This window comes from Marmota marmota, unplaced genomic scaffold (assembly GCF_001458135.2).
Source record: "Marmota marmota marmota unplaced genomic scaffold, marMar, whole genome shotgun sequence".
NCBI lineage: Eukaryota > Metazoa > Chordata > Mammalia > Rodentia > Sciuridae > Marmota > Marmota marmota.
Genome location: NW_025999853.1, coordinates 2,312,944 through 2,328,089, shown reverse-complemented (window position 1 = coordinate 2,328,089; position 15,146 = coordinate 2,312,944). Strand labels below are relative to the sequence as shown.

The following is a 15,146-nucleotide window of genomic DNA, read 5'->3' as shown; positions in this document are numbered from 1 at the left end:
CACAGACACAGAAACACCAAGTGACCTGCCCCCCATCACATGGAGATATATTAGGATAACTGGTCATGTAAAAACAGTACCGTTATTCTTAGATTCTTATAGAGCTTGTATTTCTGAGACTTTTCTATTTTGAAAACAAAGAGTCCATTGTACTTAGTTGTAGAGGTTACTCCACCTTTGGTCTTTCATCTCAGGCTCTCAAGGAAATAAAAGGAGGAAACATTTTTATATTCCATTCAGTCTATCCTAGAATACACGACCAGTTAGTTGACAAAGTATTATCACAACATTATAAAGAGGAGAACCTAGTGATGATAGTCAATTTGCCTAAAAATTGAAGCAGCTTCTTATTCTGAAATAAATGTGTACTTTTCTCCCTAATTTATGCAATCCAGGGGCCACCTCCTCCTTCACTAGCCCTGAACAAAGTTGCATTTAGTGAATCCAACTACTCAAAAAGACTTTTAAGGGACTCTGACTAACCTATTATCCAACATATAAATGCCAAATTTGTCCATATCCATAGTGGAAGAGTGTGAGTAAGTGTGGGTACACATTTTTAATCACAACTCTTTTGCAACACCTCAGACACACATTATCCATTTTTCCCCCCCACCAATTCCTCAGAAAGGTGGCTATACTGAGAAACATTTCTGACAAATGTGTAACAAGTGTGACACATTCTAGGCATGCAAAGAGACATTTATTTTGAAGTATTCATCTGGCACTATAAGAATCTATGTTTCACTATTTCCCTATGAAATACACGCCAAGCTGAATGGCTTGTTGAGCTGATTAACCAACATATTTTAAAAACAAGAGTGGACCTGCTATACTTATTATCTTAATTAAGACAGAACTGAGTCTCTGGCAGATTCTTCTGGTAGCACAGCATGAATCTCCTCCTTATGACCCAATGTTCAGGCTAAAAGAAACTGTGAATCAAAGATACTTTTGTCTCAGAGATGTTAACAACCATTTTGTAATGAAGTTTGAAATTTTAAAATAAAAAGGAAAATTAAAAATAAACTCTAAATGAATATTAGCTTTTCAAGAGTCACTCTAAGAGATGGCAGCTTGTTATCTCATCCCATTCAGGCCTTCCAGATGGCTTAAATGTGATATGATTCATGTGACTTGAAAATAGCAGAAAAGGGGAGAGTTATGAAGCAATATTCCATGAAAGTATAAGGTTTTCAGTCATCCATCGAAACACAATGTAGACTAAACAAAACAAATTCTATTCAGAGATGAAGCTTACTACAGCAGCATCAAGGACCCCAACATACAGTCAAAGCAACAGGCATCAATTACAACTAATGCTCACTCAAGCGCCTTCAAACTTGCCTCTTATATTTCACAGCTGGATCACATAAAACTCTCTTCAAACTTTAAAAGCACCAGATTTGATCTACAGGAGGACAATGTATCACTTTGAGAAAAGTTAAAAAGATTTTACAAAGCTCCAAACTATAGTTGTAGACAGACACAATATCTTTTATTTATTTTTATGTGGTGCTGAAGATCGAACCTAGTGCCTCACACGTGCTAGGCAAGCGCTCTACCACTGAGTCACAACCCCAGCCCAAACTACAGTTTTCTTTATATGTATATTTCATCAGTAACCTGCCATAGTGTGTGTGAAGTGGCAGAATCTAAGAAAATTAATGACTACTTTGACATACATATACTGACTGAGGTTCTTAATGGTTACTTTTGAACATTCTTTACTGTCCTGAACATACAATTTAAGAAGGTTAGAAGTCAGACTGATAAAATTTCCAGTTTGTAATGAATACCTACCTACCTACCTATCTAAACAATTTTTTTTAAAAACATGGAACGCTTCACAAATTGCGTGTCATCCTTGCGCAGGGGCCATGCTAATCTTCTCTGTATCGTTCCCATTTTAGTATATGTGCTGCCGAAGCGAGCACTACCTATACTTTTTTTAAATTATGAAATCATAATTCTAGGAAATGTGGCAAGTGGAAAACATGAACTATCATTCCCCCAATTCTCAAGCCTTCTGATCTAATGCAACTTTTTTTTTTCAGTTTAAATAGCTTAAGTTTATTTTATTCACATTTTCTTAACCAGGCAGCACTCAAAACCAGAATTAATTCAAAGAATTTCTGGGCTCAAAGTGGTCAATTATTTATAGGCAGAAAACATAAACAATATGTAGACAAAGATTAATTGGTTACAGCTCACAGTGGGTTTTTTTTTTTTTTTTGCCTTATTTTAATCTGCTGGCCACCCATGATTGATACAAGCTCAGCTTCTGTGCAATCACAGTAGACTCAGCTATTTGTTACAAGAGTATACTCCTAAGTTAGGCTTTTGCTTGGTTTACATACTAAGTTAGGTTGTAGTTTGTTACCTAAGACTAATGCAACTTTAAAATGGGAGGTTAAAACAGATAAAAATGCATAAATCATCAGCAAATCTGTACATTTTCACACAGGAAGTATAACCAAAATTAGATCAAGAAATGAGTGGCACTCCAGGAGAACCCCAAGGGCCCACCTTAGATCTTGGTCTTAACGCCTAGCTCCCCAGATTAGTTTTGTTGTTTTTCAATTTAAAAAAACAATAAAAATAAAAGGGATCATACATATGTACTCTTTCATTTGGCTTCTTTCACACATTGTACTTATGAAACACACATATTATTGTAATTTTTCCATTCACACTTTGTTGTATAAACATACAGAATTTATTTGAGCTGCTTTCAGTTCTGGCCATTAAGAAAAACATTCCTGGGCTGGGGCTGTAGCTCAGTGGTAGAGCACCTGCCTAGCACAGTGAGGCACTGGGTTCTATCCTTAGCACCACATAAAAATAAACAAATAAAATAAAGGCATTCTGTCCGTCCATAAATACAAACACAAACAAACAAACAAAAACATTCTTGTGAACATTCTTGCTTACCTGTCTTTTGTACACACAAACATGCATTTGCATAGGGTATATGTGCATCCAGGAGAGGATTTGCTGGGTCAAGGATAGGTATATGCTCAGCTTTAATGACACTGCTACTTTTCCAAAGTGGCTGTGTTATGTCATACTCCCAAAAATTCTTCATAAGAGTTTTAGTTGCTCTTAGTTTTGTCATTTCATAGTAGCATTATATTGTGGTGTTTATTTGCATACCTTTTCATGTTTCTTGGACATTTTGATATTCCTCTTTTGTTATATGTCTGCAAATTCTTTGACCATTTTCTATTAGAATGACTCTTTTTGCTTGTGATTTGTAGGTGTTTTGTATAATCCCAATGACTCCCCTTACCTCCTTCTATAATTAATTAATTAATTTGAGGTGCTAAGGATCGAACCCAGAACCTCATGCATAGTAGGCAAGTGCTCTTCTACTAACCCCTGGCCTCAGGATATGAGCCCTTTGACAGATGCCTAATTATCTGTTTATACTCTTGTAGTTCCACCTTCAGCTTTTTCATATAACTATTTTAACTTGCTGGTTACCACCTAAAACTCCTCTACCACCAAAACGGCCATATGAATGTTCATTTTTGAATAGACACTATTATCTTTTCAATCTGCTTCCTCAAATATCCCCACATAACACATTCTTGATCTCATTGGTACAAACACGCTCTCCATTTCCCCATCTCTGACTCCTCCCTCACCCATTCTTTCCTTTCCTTTCTATTTAGGCTTCAGGACCTATCATTTCGATCTTGTTGGTTGAATCTGCCTGGAAAAACCACAACCTTGAACGAATCCCACCATCAATTCTAAGCTTAAGCATGGGCAGGTAACTTGCTGGAGGAAAGCCATGCACCTGAGCGGTTGTGTGACACAATAGTGGCACCAACTGCAGAGGCCCTCCGTGCCGCCAGCCCACACGCCGGGTGTCTTCAGTCAGCTCGCACTCCTGCTCTCTACAAAGAGCATTTCAAACTTGCTTTCCTCTAGTTAAACCTCAGGGCTTTTCTTCTTTCTACTTAAATAATTTTGTTGAAAAATAAGAATTCCCTGTAAAAGAGCACCTATTTTTTGGAGTGTGTATTCTGTCAGATCTGATCTAAACCTTTAATAAAATTAGGACTTTGTAAACAGAGTTCATCAGTTTCCAGACACTAGCCTAAGTATTTTACACATCTTAAGAAATTTAATTCTTTCATCAATCCTTCTTTTTTCTTTTTACTGAGAGCATGGCTGGGTGCAGTAGTGCACGCCTATAGTCCCAGTGACTCAAGAGGTTGAGGCAAGAGGACAGCAAGTTTGAGGCCAGCCCCAGCAACTTAGACCTTGTTTCAAAAATAAAAGGGGAGGGGGGCTGGGGAAGGTAGCTCAGAGATAGAGCACACCTGGGTTCAATTCCCTGTAATGAAATAAATTGAATTAAATTAAAAAATTTTAAAAATGAGGGACTAGTACATGCTGCTTCTTGTTCTCATTCTTTAGAAGAGGAGACTAAGGAACAGAAAGACTGTCTAAGTGATGGAGCAAGGATTCGGGCCCGGGCAGTCTGGCTCCAGAGTGTATGTTCTTAATCACTATATTATACTGTGCTTTTCAGGTATTATTTTAATTCTCACAATAACTCTATGAGGTAGGTACTATTATCCCCAACTGACAAAAAGGAAGATATTAAGGCATAAAGAGGCTACCCAACATCTAAGGTCACATAATAAGTGGTCCAGTAGGAATTCAGTGAGGTAGCCCAATTTCATAAGCTGAACCTCCTTCTTCTAGCCCGGCACAACCATGTCCTCATAGGTTTTCTCATCCAAAGGGAGATCATGTGTGCATACCATTCTCTCACCTTCTCAGGACCCACATCTGAAGGAACAATAATGCTCCTGGGGTGAATGGAGACAGGTATGGGCAGGAGACAGGAAGACCAGCCCCTCAGCCAACAATGATCTTGTGGATGCAGCTACACACCTATCCTCCAGCTGTGCAGCTGCATCTGCATGGCCCGGCTGCCTTCAAGGCTCAGCCATCTGTCAACATGCACAAGAGTCTGGGCTTCTTTTTATGTCTTAAAATCTCATCCTAGAAATGAGGATTAAAATTTGTTTAAACGTTCTTGAACTTTTTACATTCTTTTTTGAGCCAGAGTCTTGCTATGTTGCTCAGGTTGGCGTCAAGTCAAGCGAGTCCTTAGTGTCTTGAGTAGCTGGGACTACAGGTGTGTGCCATTGTGACTAGTTATGCAAGCACTCTAATACTGAGAGCTACACTGCCAGCCCTTAAAATTCTTCTAACTGGGAAATAAATTCATTTTTTGGACTTTCCTATGAAAAAATTATTTTTTACACTGTTTATAAACTCTATGAATACATGCTTTGTAATTATAAAGGGAACAAGATTAAGTAATATTTTTCAAGTCTCTATTACAAGATGACAGACAACTTACAACTTGAGCTTCTAAGGAATCTCTTGATAAATTCAAGAATAATATTTTGATTCATGGATTATCCATTTTCTTCAATATTTACCCACTTCCCATTCTATTTCAATGGTGATTTGCCTGGGTATAGAACTCTAGGTTGGGGAAAAAGGTCCCTTGAGAATTTTGAAGGCAATTTTTACTGTCTTCAGGCCACTGATGTTGCTTTGAGAACTCTAAAAGCATTATCAAGCCTGTTTTCTCTTATGTGACTCTTCTCCTACTCTATCTGGTTTTTCAGGGTTACCTCAGTATGTGGTGTTCCAAAATATTGTCTGCAGTGAGATGCACTAGTGTGGGTACACTTTATTTTCATCTAATTTGCTGAGAATTCTGTGGTCTCTTTCCTAGGTCCTGGGAAATTTTCTTAAATTATTCTGCTGAGGATTTCTACCCTACACATTTTCTTTCTTTCTGGAACTTGTATATGAGAAGCTAGATCTTTTGGACCGGACTTCTATTTTTTTTAATCTCTTTTTATTTTTTTGACTCTCTGCCATCTGGCTCTATTTTCTAGCCTCTGATCTATATAGGTTCTTAATCCCTTACCTGAAACCAAATGTGTATTAGAATTCAGAATTTTTAGGATTTTAAAAAGGTAATGTGGCTACTGCCATGTGCAAGGTCTTTTACCTTTAATGCACTTTTTATGGGTGCATTTTACATCCCTGCTTTCCCCCCCATTCAAATGAAAAGATCACAGTTTTCCTTTTTGCAGTGCTAGGGATTGAACTTTGATAAATACTGTTTTTATCAGAATGAATTTTAGGGTACAAACTCTGAAGAGTTTGGGAGAAAAAAATGACATTGTTTTATAGGCCAGGGACTGCCTCTAACACTTTCTTTGAGATGAGATAATTATATAGGGATACTATTCCAGCTCATATATATTTAGTCTTCACTATGTACCAGGCAAAAGCAGTTGATATTCATTTTCTCATCTCATCATGTATATATATTGATCTGAGAAATGAACCAACTAACCTTGATTTCCAGGGTTCAAGTGCTCTAGCCACAAATATTATACAATAAAACCCAGCTTATTAAGAAATTAATTTTTCCTTATAATATTTAAGAAAGTGGATTGAGATATCTCACTATGCCATTTTTTATTGTGCCTTAAAATAATAATAATAAAAAACTACACTCCATGTTGGTATCTCGACTAAATTTATTAGCACTAAAAGCATTTTAAAAATATTTATAATGGAATACATGATGGATTAAAACCAGGTGGAATTAGATATTATGTATTCCTTCTCAATGAGGAAAAATATTATAACATAATAGAACATTTTTCGAAAAAAGTAAAATCTTGACCTACATGCTTGTTTACTGAAAGTCCACTTCATGGTGCTAAAATACGTATCAGAACACCTATGATATCCTGGATATAAATATATATGTATATATAAAAATGTATACTGGACATAACATTTCTTTATTTGAAACAATTTTCTAGACACAGAATATTCAAATCTAGAGAAATTTCTTACTTAAGGAAAATTACCTTTAGATTTGTTTTTAAGAGAAATATGGAAGCATTTCTTCTGTTCATTTGAATACTGCTATGACAAGCTGAATTCTAAGAATGTGATCCTGTTTGAGTATTTAAATGTACTCTAGCACTTTTACAATGATCTAGTAATTCAATTTCTTCAGAAAATATGTAGTTCTATTTTCTCAGTGGATCAAGAGTCATAAAAGGAATTATGAAAGGCACCTTTGTATGATCATGTCCTAATCACTTTTCATACTGTGAAAGAAAAAACACCACCACACTCCTAAATAAAAACCATAACAAGCTACTTATTCTTTTTATCCAGGAATGAGAAGACATAGTAGTGATGTGCATACAAAGATCACCTCAACTTTTAAAAGCTAATAACAAGCAACCCCTCTTTATCTGTCTCATTTTCTATGGTTTCCGTTACCTACAATTAACTGAAGGTTGAAAACATTAACTAGAAAGTCCTGGAAATAAACGATGTATAAGTTTTCAACTGTGAGCTGTTTTGAGCAGGATGATGAAATCTCCTGCCTTCCTGAGCTGTACCAATTGGTCCCATCCAGAACACACATCATCCCTTTGTCCAGCGTATCCACCCAACTCATCAGTCACTTACAAGCCATCCTGGTTATCAGATTGACTGTCCTAGTACAGCAGTGCTTGCATTCGAGTAACCCTTATTTTACTTCACAGCCACAAAGCAAAAGAGTAGCAATACTGATAACTTGGATGAGTTAAAGAAAAGCTATAAAGTGCTTTCCTTCAGTGCAAAGGTGAAAGTTCTCAATTTTAATAAGGAAAGAAAATATTACATGCTGCAGCTACTAAGATCTCTGTAAGAATGAATCTTTCATCCATGAGATTGTGAATAAGGAAAAAGAAAAGCGTAAGAGTTCTGCTGCCACACATCAAACTGCAAAAGTTATACCTGCAGCACATCCTACATGCTTGAGATGGAAAAAGCATTTTGTGAGTAAAAGACATGAATAGAAATTTAAATACTGACAGCAACATATTCTGTCAAAAAGCACTGAGCCTAAAAAAAAGCACCAAGACTTCAGTAAGGGGCCCCCTGAAATGAACGACACCAAGCTATTTATTGCAAGTCACGGATGACTGCACAAATTGAGAAATAGGTTTTACCTAGAACACACACACACACACACACACACACACACACCCCAATCAATCAATCTATTTATGGTGCTGGGGATTGAACCCAGAGCCTTGTGCATGCTTAGACAAGCGTTGTACCAATGAGCTACATCCCCAGGCCGTAACTCAGAAATACAAAAGTTACTGGCAAAATGTGCTTGCCAGTAAAGAAGCTGCTGTTGCATTTTTGGTAGAGAGGAGTTGATTAAGGAGAAAGGATAATAAAGCAAGGCTTAAACTGAGACAAAATCAGGCTCTTCTGGAAGAGAATGCCCAACTGAACTTAATTATAAAAGTGCAAAGCGGGTACAGAGCATAAAACATGGAACTGAGGTAGAATAGAATAAATAAAGATAGGTAGAAGGACAGGTAGAAACTAAGAGGGAGGAAAAAAAGAAACTAATTTAAATCTAAGAAGCTCTATGGGCACCCTCACCTTTATTCCCTAAGCCTGTTTTCCTCCTGACATATCTTAAGAGTACTGTGTGAGTCTAGATGATTAATGCTTAGACACACTGCTACCTTGTACAATGTATTTTCTTTAGATTAAATAAAGCCAAGGGAAAAATAGTTAGAGGCATATGACATGGGTGAGTTCTAAACCTTATTTATTGATAAAATCCCAAAGAAAACCAGGCCCCCATCCTGCCCTATGCTCCCTAAGAAAATCAAGTTTGCCAGGCTGATGTCACACCATATTCGTTATTTACAAAGTTTCCTTTGGAAAGAAGAACTCAAGACCCCAAAGTACATCTCATTCTCCAGTGCCTGTCTCTCTTCTTCCTTTGAGCAAGTACCCTGTGCTATTGCTTGTTTTCTTAAAAACAAAACACAAAAACCTCTGTGTCTCTTTTGATGCATCCTGAAATTTCTTTCTTTTGCGGGGTGGGGTGGGGTGGGGTTATGGTTACTGGTGATTGAACTCAGGGGCACTTGACCACTGAGCCACATCCCCAGCCCTATTTTGTATTTTATTTAGAGACAGGGTCTCACTAAGTTGCTGAGGCTGTCTTTGGAACTCACGATCCTCCTGCCTCAGCCTCCTGATGGCTGGGATTACAGGCACACGCCACCACACCTGGCCTGAAATTTCTTTCTGTGGTATATGTCAAGAACCTGCCAGGGCCAAGTTGAGATCCCCTTCTCCTCTCTGGGGGATGTCCTCAGACTTCTATCTAATGACAGAACAGATTAATTCTGGTATTATGTGGCAATACTGCAGAGCAAACAAAAAAAAAAAATCTAAGCATAATTTGCAGAGCCAAGAACTCATGCACTCTCAAGAGAGAAGGAGCTCATATTCACATAATTTTTATTATAGTATATTACTATAATTGTTCTATTTTTTACAAGTTATTGTTGTTAACCTTTTACTGTGCTGAATTCATAAATTAAACTTCATTATAGGTGTGAATGTACATAGGCATATGAGAACCCAGACTATAGTTAGAGTTTGATACTATCTGTAGTTTCAAGCATTCACTTCAGGGTCTTGAACTATATCCCTCAGTGACAAGGGAGAATGACTGTATCTTACTGTTCTTTATTATTTTCATGTATATTTTAGAATGAGAGAACTCTTTGTCAGTATGTTCAGGCTAGAGCTCCCAAGGTTTAAGGTTGAAGAGTAAACAGAAGCTAAGATGATAAGATCATCCTTATGGATGTCTTTTTTTTTTTTATTTGCATGGGGAAGCAGAAAAAAACAAAAACAAAAACCACTTGAGAGCAGATTTTCTGGGGTTTAGCTCTGTAGCCAGCTAGCTATAACCTTGCTGATGTCATTTAACACTGCTGACCTTAGTTATAAAAGGAAGGTATGATTCTAAAATCTGCTTATCTGGAAACCAGTGATTCTCATCAGAGTTTACAAACTTTAAAAGACAGCACAAAATATTTATTAAAAAATGTACAACTTTTATAGGAAGGTTAAAAAAATATGCCCCCAAATTATTATTATTTCATCATCCTTGCTGTAAGACGTGAGAGCTATAATAAGTGTCAGCAGATCACAGCAGTATTGTTCCTAGCAATTTTTAAGTTTAGTTTCTTTTTGCTAGAGGGACTAGCAAACAAACAAATGAAGGCATGCAAAATGGAAGAAGCAACAGCCATGAAGTTAGCAATATTAATAGTGTGATAAATTGTATCTTGGGTGTTACATGAGCTAAAGGGCAATTTTCCCTATTCAAAAATACACAGGCCCAGTTCTAAGAGTGGTTCTCTGTGGCAATTCTTGCATTCTCAAGTCAGTCTACAAATTCCTTATGGATCCAGCTTGGAACTGTCGAGCTGCTCATGGGCATCAAAACTCTGGAATATATACAAAATTATTTTGAAGGGTAAATTGATAAAGAATGTAGATATTTTAGATAGCTTGATATACTCTGTCTTTTATTACTTTAAGGGTAAGCAAGAGCCACTCTTAGAAAGGTGACTGTCTGATGAATGAACTTCTTTGTAGTCCCAGGCTCCTAGTTCAATCCTGGAAACAAGCTAATGATACCTATGATGCAGGGTGAAGCTAACAGGGCCTAATAATACACAATGAGCTAGAAGGACTTTGGCCCCATTGTCTCCATACATTCCAGAAGTTCTCATCTGGGCAAATAAATCTACTGTTAAGGGCTATAATTTCTTGGTAATATTCTAGTAGGTCACCAATCTGCAAGGAACCTTCAAGTGTTATCAGATAAAGGAGCCAGTGGACAATTCCAATTGATAGTGGCAAATATAAGAGAAACCGGCTTTAACCCCAGACAAAGGGTGTGCAACATAGCAAACACACTCTGAGGACAATGGGCAACATGAAGTGTGGGTTGAGGTGTGCTTAAAGGCCCAGTGAGGAGGACTGTAAAATCTAAAGTTGATTAATGTATTAGGGTGGGCCACTCAGTTATTTTCTCAAATCTCTGCTTTCAACTCACCAACAACTCTTGTGCGAATACTTGAAATGACCCTCAGCCATTTAGCCACTGCAAATTCTCTGGCCTTATGTGCAATGTTCTCTATAATTTAACCACTACCAACCTTCTTATGGAGTATTATTATTTCAGAAGAGCCTCTGTACTAGCCAAACACACTGTACTCAGAACACCACACTACATACCATAAACATATGCATTTTTACTTGTCAATTAAAAAAAGAAAACTTTATATGCACATTCTCACTTCTAAATGGGAACCCCTTTTAGCTCTTAAAACACTATTGAGCATCCAAAGAGCTTTTTGTTTTTATGGATTATAGCTATTGTTATTTACCATGAGAAATTTTTAACAAACCTATTATGTCAACATAAATAACATTTTTATGAAAAATTAACTATTCTCTAAAACAGAAATTTAGTTAGGAGAGTGGCAATCTCTTTAATATGTGCATTTATTCTATTGCAATATATTGTTCTGACTGAAGTATATGAAGAAAAACCTAGCTCACACAGAGAGCTGGAAAGGGAAAAGTATTTAAATAGTCTTTTCCAGATTAATATGAGAATACTGTGTATTTGATAACACACCAAAACTTGACAAAGAGTAGTTTCTAGTTGGGGACTGAACCCAGGGCCTCACACATGCTAGGCAAACACTCTATCACTAAGCTATATTCCCAAGTCTAAAAAGTAGTAATTTCTTAAAGGCTAACTGTAGTGTTGAACCTGAAACCTTCTCAGTGAAGTTTTCATACTTTTGTTACAATAAACTTCACTAGACAATTGTGTGCTTTGCATAGATCTTTTACTCCTGCATGATTCTGTAACATTTTACATGAGTCATCTGTGAATGTAATATACTGGCTTACTGGTGAGCCAGGGAGCTTTTCAGTACATTTCGTACAAAGTCTGCCCTTCTTCCAACACATTTGTTAATATCACCACTGATTTCATCAGACAGATCTAAGTACTGCCACATGTCACTTAATGACAGGGAAACATTCTGAGAAATAGTGTTAGTCAATTTTGTTGCTGTACATATTTCATAGAGTATACCACAAAAGTAGACACCCTGCTACTTCTAGGCTACCAGCCTTTACAACAGGTTACTATATTGGATTCTATAGGCAACTGTAGTAGGTATTTGTGTATCTGAACATATCTATACCCAATAAAAACACGGCATAAAAGATAAAAAAATGTACACATGTATAAGGTGCTTACTGTTAATTGAGCTTGCAGGACTAGAAGTTATTTTGGGTGAGTCAGTAAGTGAGCTTACTATAACTTTTTACTTTATAAACTGAAAAAAAATTTAGCTTAAGACACAAATACATTGTACTACTATACAAAAGATGTTCTTTATTTAAGTCCTTATTCTGTAAGCTTTTTCCTGTATTTAGATTTTTAAATTTTATTTACTTTTTAACTTTTTTGTTAGAAACTAAGACACACATAAGCCTTGGGCCTCACAGAATCAGGATCTTCAATGCCACTGTCTTCCACCTCCATCTTGTCCCACTGGAAGGTCTTCAGAGGCAGTAAAATGCATGGAGCTAGTATCTCTATAGCAATGCCTTCTTCTGGAATCCCTCCTGAAGGACTGGCCTGACACTGTTTTACAGCTAACTTTTATCTATATGTAAGCAACATTCTAAAATAATAATAAAAAGTACAGTATACAGTAAATACGTGAACTAGCAGCATAGTCATTTATGATCATTATCAATTATTATGTATTGTTGTCATATGTTATTATTGCATGAGCTACACTTTTATATGACAGGTAGTACAGCAGGTATGTGTAGACCAGCATCACCACAAACATGTGAGCAATGCCCTGTACTACGACTTTACACCTGTCATCACAAGATGACAGGAATTTTTCAGCTCCACTATAATCTCACAGGGCCATTGTCCTATGTGTGGTCCACTGTTGACCAAAATGTCACTATATAGTGCATGACTGTACTTTAGGAAGCTCACAGAGGAGGATACAAATTTTTCAAAATTCAAATTTTTGCAGAGGTGACAGTCCTAGTCATAAAAAAAAAAAAAAAAGTCTGTCAGATACCCAAGCTGGAATACCACAGTGTGTGCATCAGTTGTTCTAGCAAGAAAAAAAAAAAAAAGGTGCCCCAAGGAAAAAAGGACTAGTTCAGGCTGTGGCTCAATTAACAAGTGCTCTTGCTTGAGACAATGGAAGTATTCTGGAATGTAGCCCAAATGCTCAGTGAACACTTTACATTTTGCCACCAAGAACTTGAAAAAGATCAGGCACTCCACAGTGGGGAATTAATAAAATTAATATTTCACTGACTGTTTCATCAAAGGCATTCTTAGGTGAATCTGCTTTTTTTATTGTTATTATCTTGTGAGATGAGGACAATGAGGGATATCATGACTGCCAGCAACACAATTTAGTGTTGCCAGATTTCATGCTAACACACTGGCAATTTTACTTACATGGACTACTGCTTTTGCACTGATAGAAAAGTCAATACATGCAGTGAAAATGGTAACTAATGTCTTAGTATCATTTTGAAATTAGTTTGACTTAGTGGTCCTTCCATAGAGTCTTGGGAACTGCCCTCAAGCTGTAAGCACCTTGGGAAAATCATGGCCCTGGAGCACTGCTCCTGCATGCAGTGTCCTCCCCTCCACTGGGGGCTAAGGAGTTCATCCCGTGTAGGGAAGCGGTACCTGCCTCCCCAAAGTACCTCTTGGCAACACCACCACACTCTCTCCCAGTAACACTCAGCAATACTTTTGTTTTTTGACCTGGACTTTTATATGTTTACTGAGGGCAGCTTTTTTACATATCCCCAGTCCTAGTAATTTGTGCACATAAGAAGCATTAAACAAAACATTTATTACAAATGACCATGACGATATAATTTATGAGAAAGGATGCAGCCATGTGCTCAGATCCTTATGCTGCCACTCATTAGCTGTGTGATCCTGGACAAGTTACTAAATCTCCGCCTCAATTCTTCATCTGTAAAAGTGAAGTAATAACAATATCTATTTTCACAGAGTGGCTGTGATAATTCAGTGGAGCTAATATATAGAAAGGGCTTCCAACAACATCTAGCACAGTGTATTTATTAATTATGTTCTGGTTAAGGTTAATTAGTTGTTGTCCCTTATACATACATTTTTGTTTTCTTTTTTTTGAGTACCAGGGATTGAACTCAGGGACACTCAGCCACTGAGCCACATCCCCAGCCCTATTTTGTATTTTATTTAGACTCAGGGTCTCACTGAGCTGCTTGGTACCTCGCTTTTTGATTCTCCTGCCTCAGCTTCCTGAGCTGCTGGGATTACAGGCCTGTGCCACTGGCCATACATATTTTAAAACTAATTTAAAGTATGATACTTTGTTGATGTTTTTCAAAGGTAGCTCTCAGAAACTGTGTTCTGAAGAGTTTGTAAACGGAATAGTTTTTAATTTTCTAATGATAAGTTGAAAAATCTTCCAAATTATGTCAAACTAAGAAAGAAAAAGCTTTTACATTATGTGAAAGAATGCTGGAGAAGTGAATTTTGTTATCTAAGCTAGCACATTAACTTAATTTTTAAAAAAAGCATATTTCTAATACCTTATTATCAACCACAGATGCTTAATATACCTTTATAAGTTACGCCCCTCATCAGCATTAAAAAGCATGTGTTAAACATCCATTGTGTACAAGTATGAGTGGTAAAAAGAGGGAAGAACTATTTCCTGCCTCAAGGAAAATATAATCCAATATACAAATATAAACCTTATGTTTTAAGATTATTCCCTGAAGTTTTTCTACCTCAAATACTTTGGTTATTTATGTCTGCTGCCATTTAGAAAAATATTGAAAACATATAGAAACTGAGGTCCTTTCTTCTCTGCAGGCAGGCTGTCACTGCTACCTCTATTGCTAATGCACAGTAGGGGACCAAATGACTGTCAAAACAAGTTCTTATCTTAAGAGCAGAAGAAGCTTCTAACCTGATGTTAAACAGATCAACTTCTAAAATTTATTTTAAAAATAAGGATTCCAGAATTTAATGCTTAGCTGTTGTTTTTTTTTTAGAGAGAGAATATATATATATATATATATATATATATATATATATATGTGTGTGTGTATATATA

The 15,146-nt window shown here is 36.7% G+C and overlaps 1 protein-coding gene and 1 non-coding gene across 33 annotated transcripts in view; both read right to left on the bottom strand.

The window, feature by feature from the left end:
• Positions 1-15,146, bottom strand: part of Rbfox2 (RNA binding fox-1 homolog 2) — a 202,069-nt gene that overhangs the window by 41,547 nt on the left and 145,376 nt on the right. The window lies entirely within an intron of this gene.
• On the bottom strand, positions 1,832-1,937 carry LOC125618205. Its single transcript, XR_007349462.1, has one exon. It is a non-coding gene; the product is annotated as a U6 spliceosomal RNA (small nuclear RNA).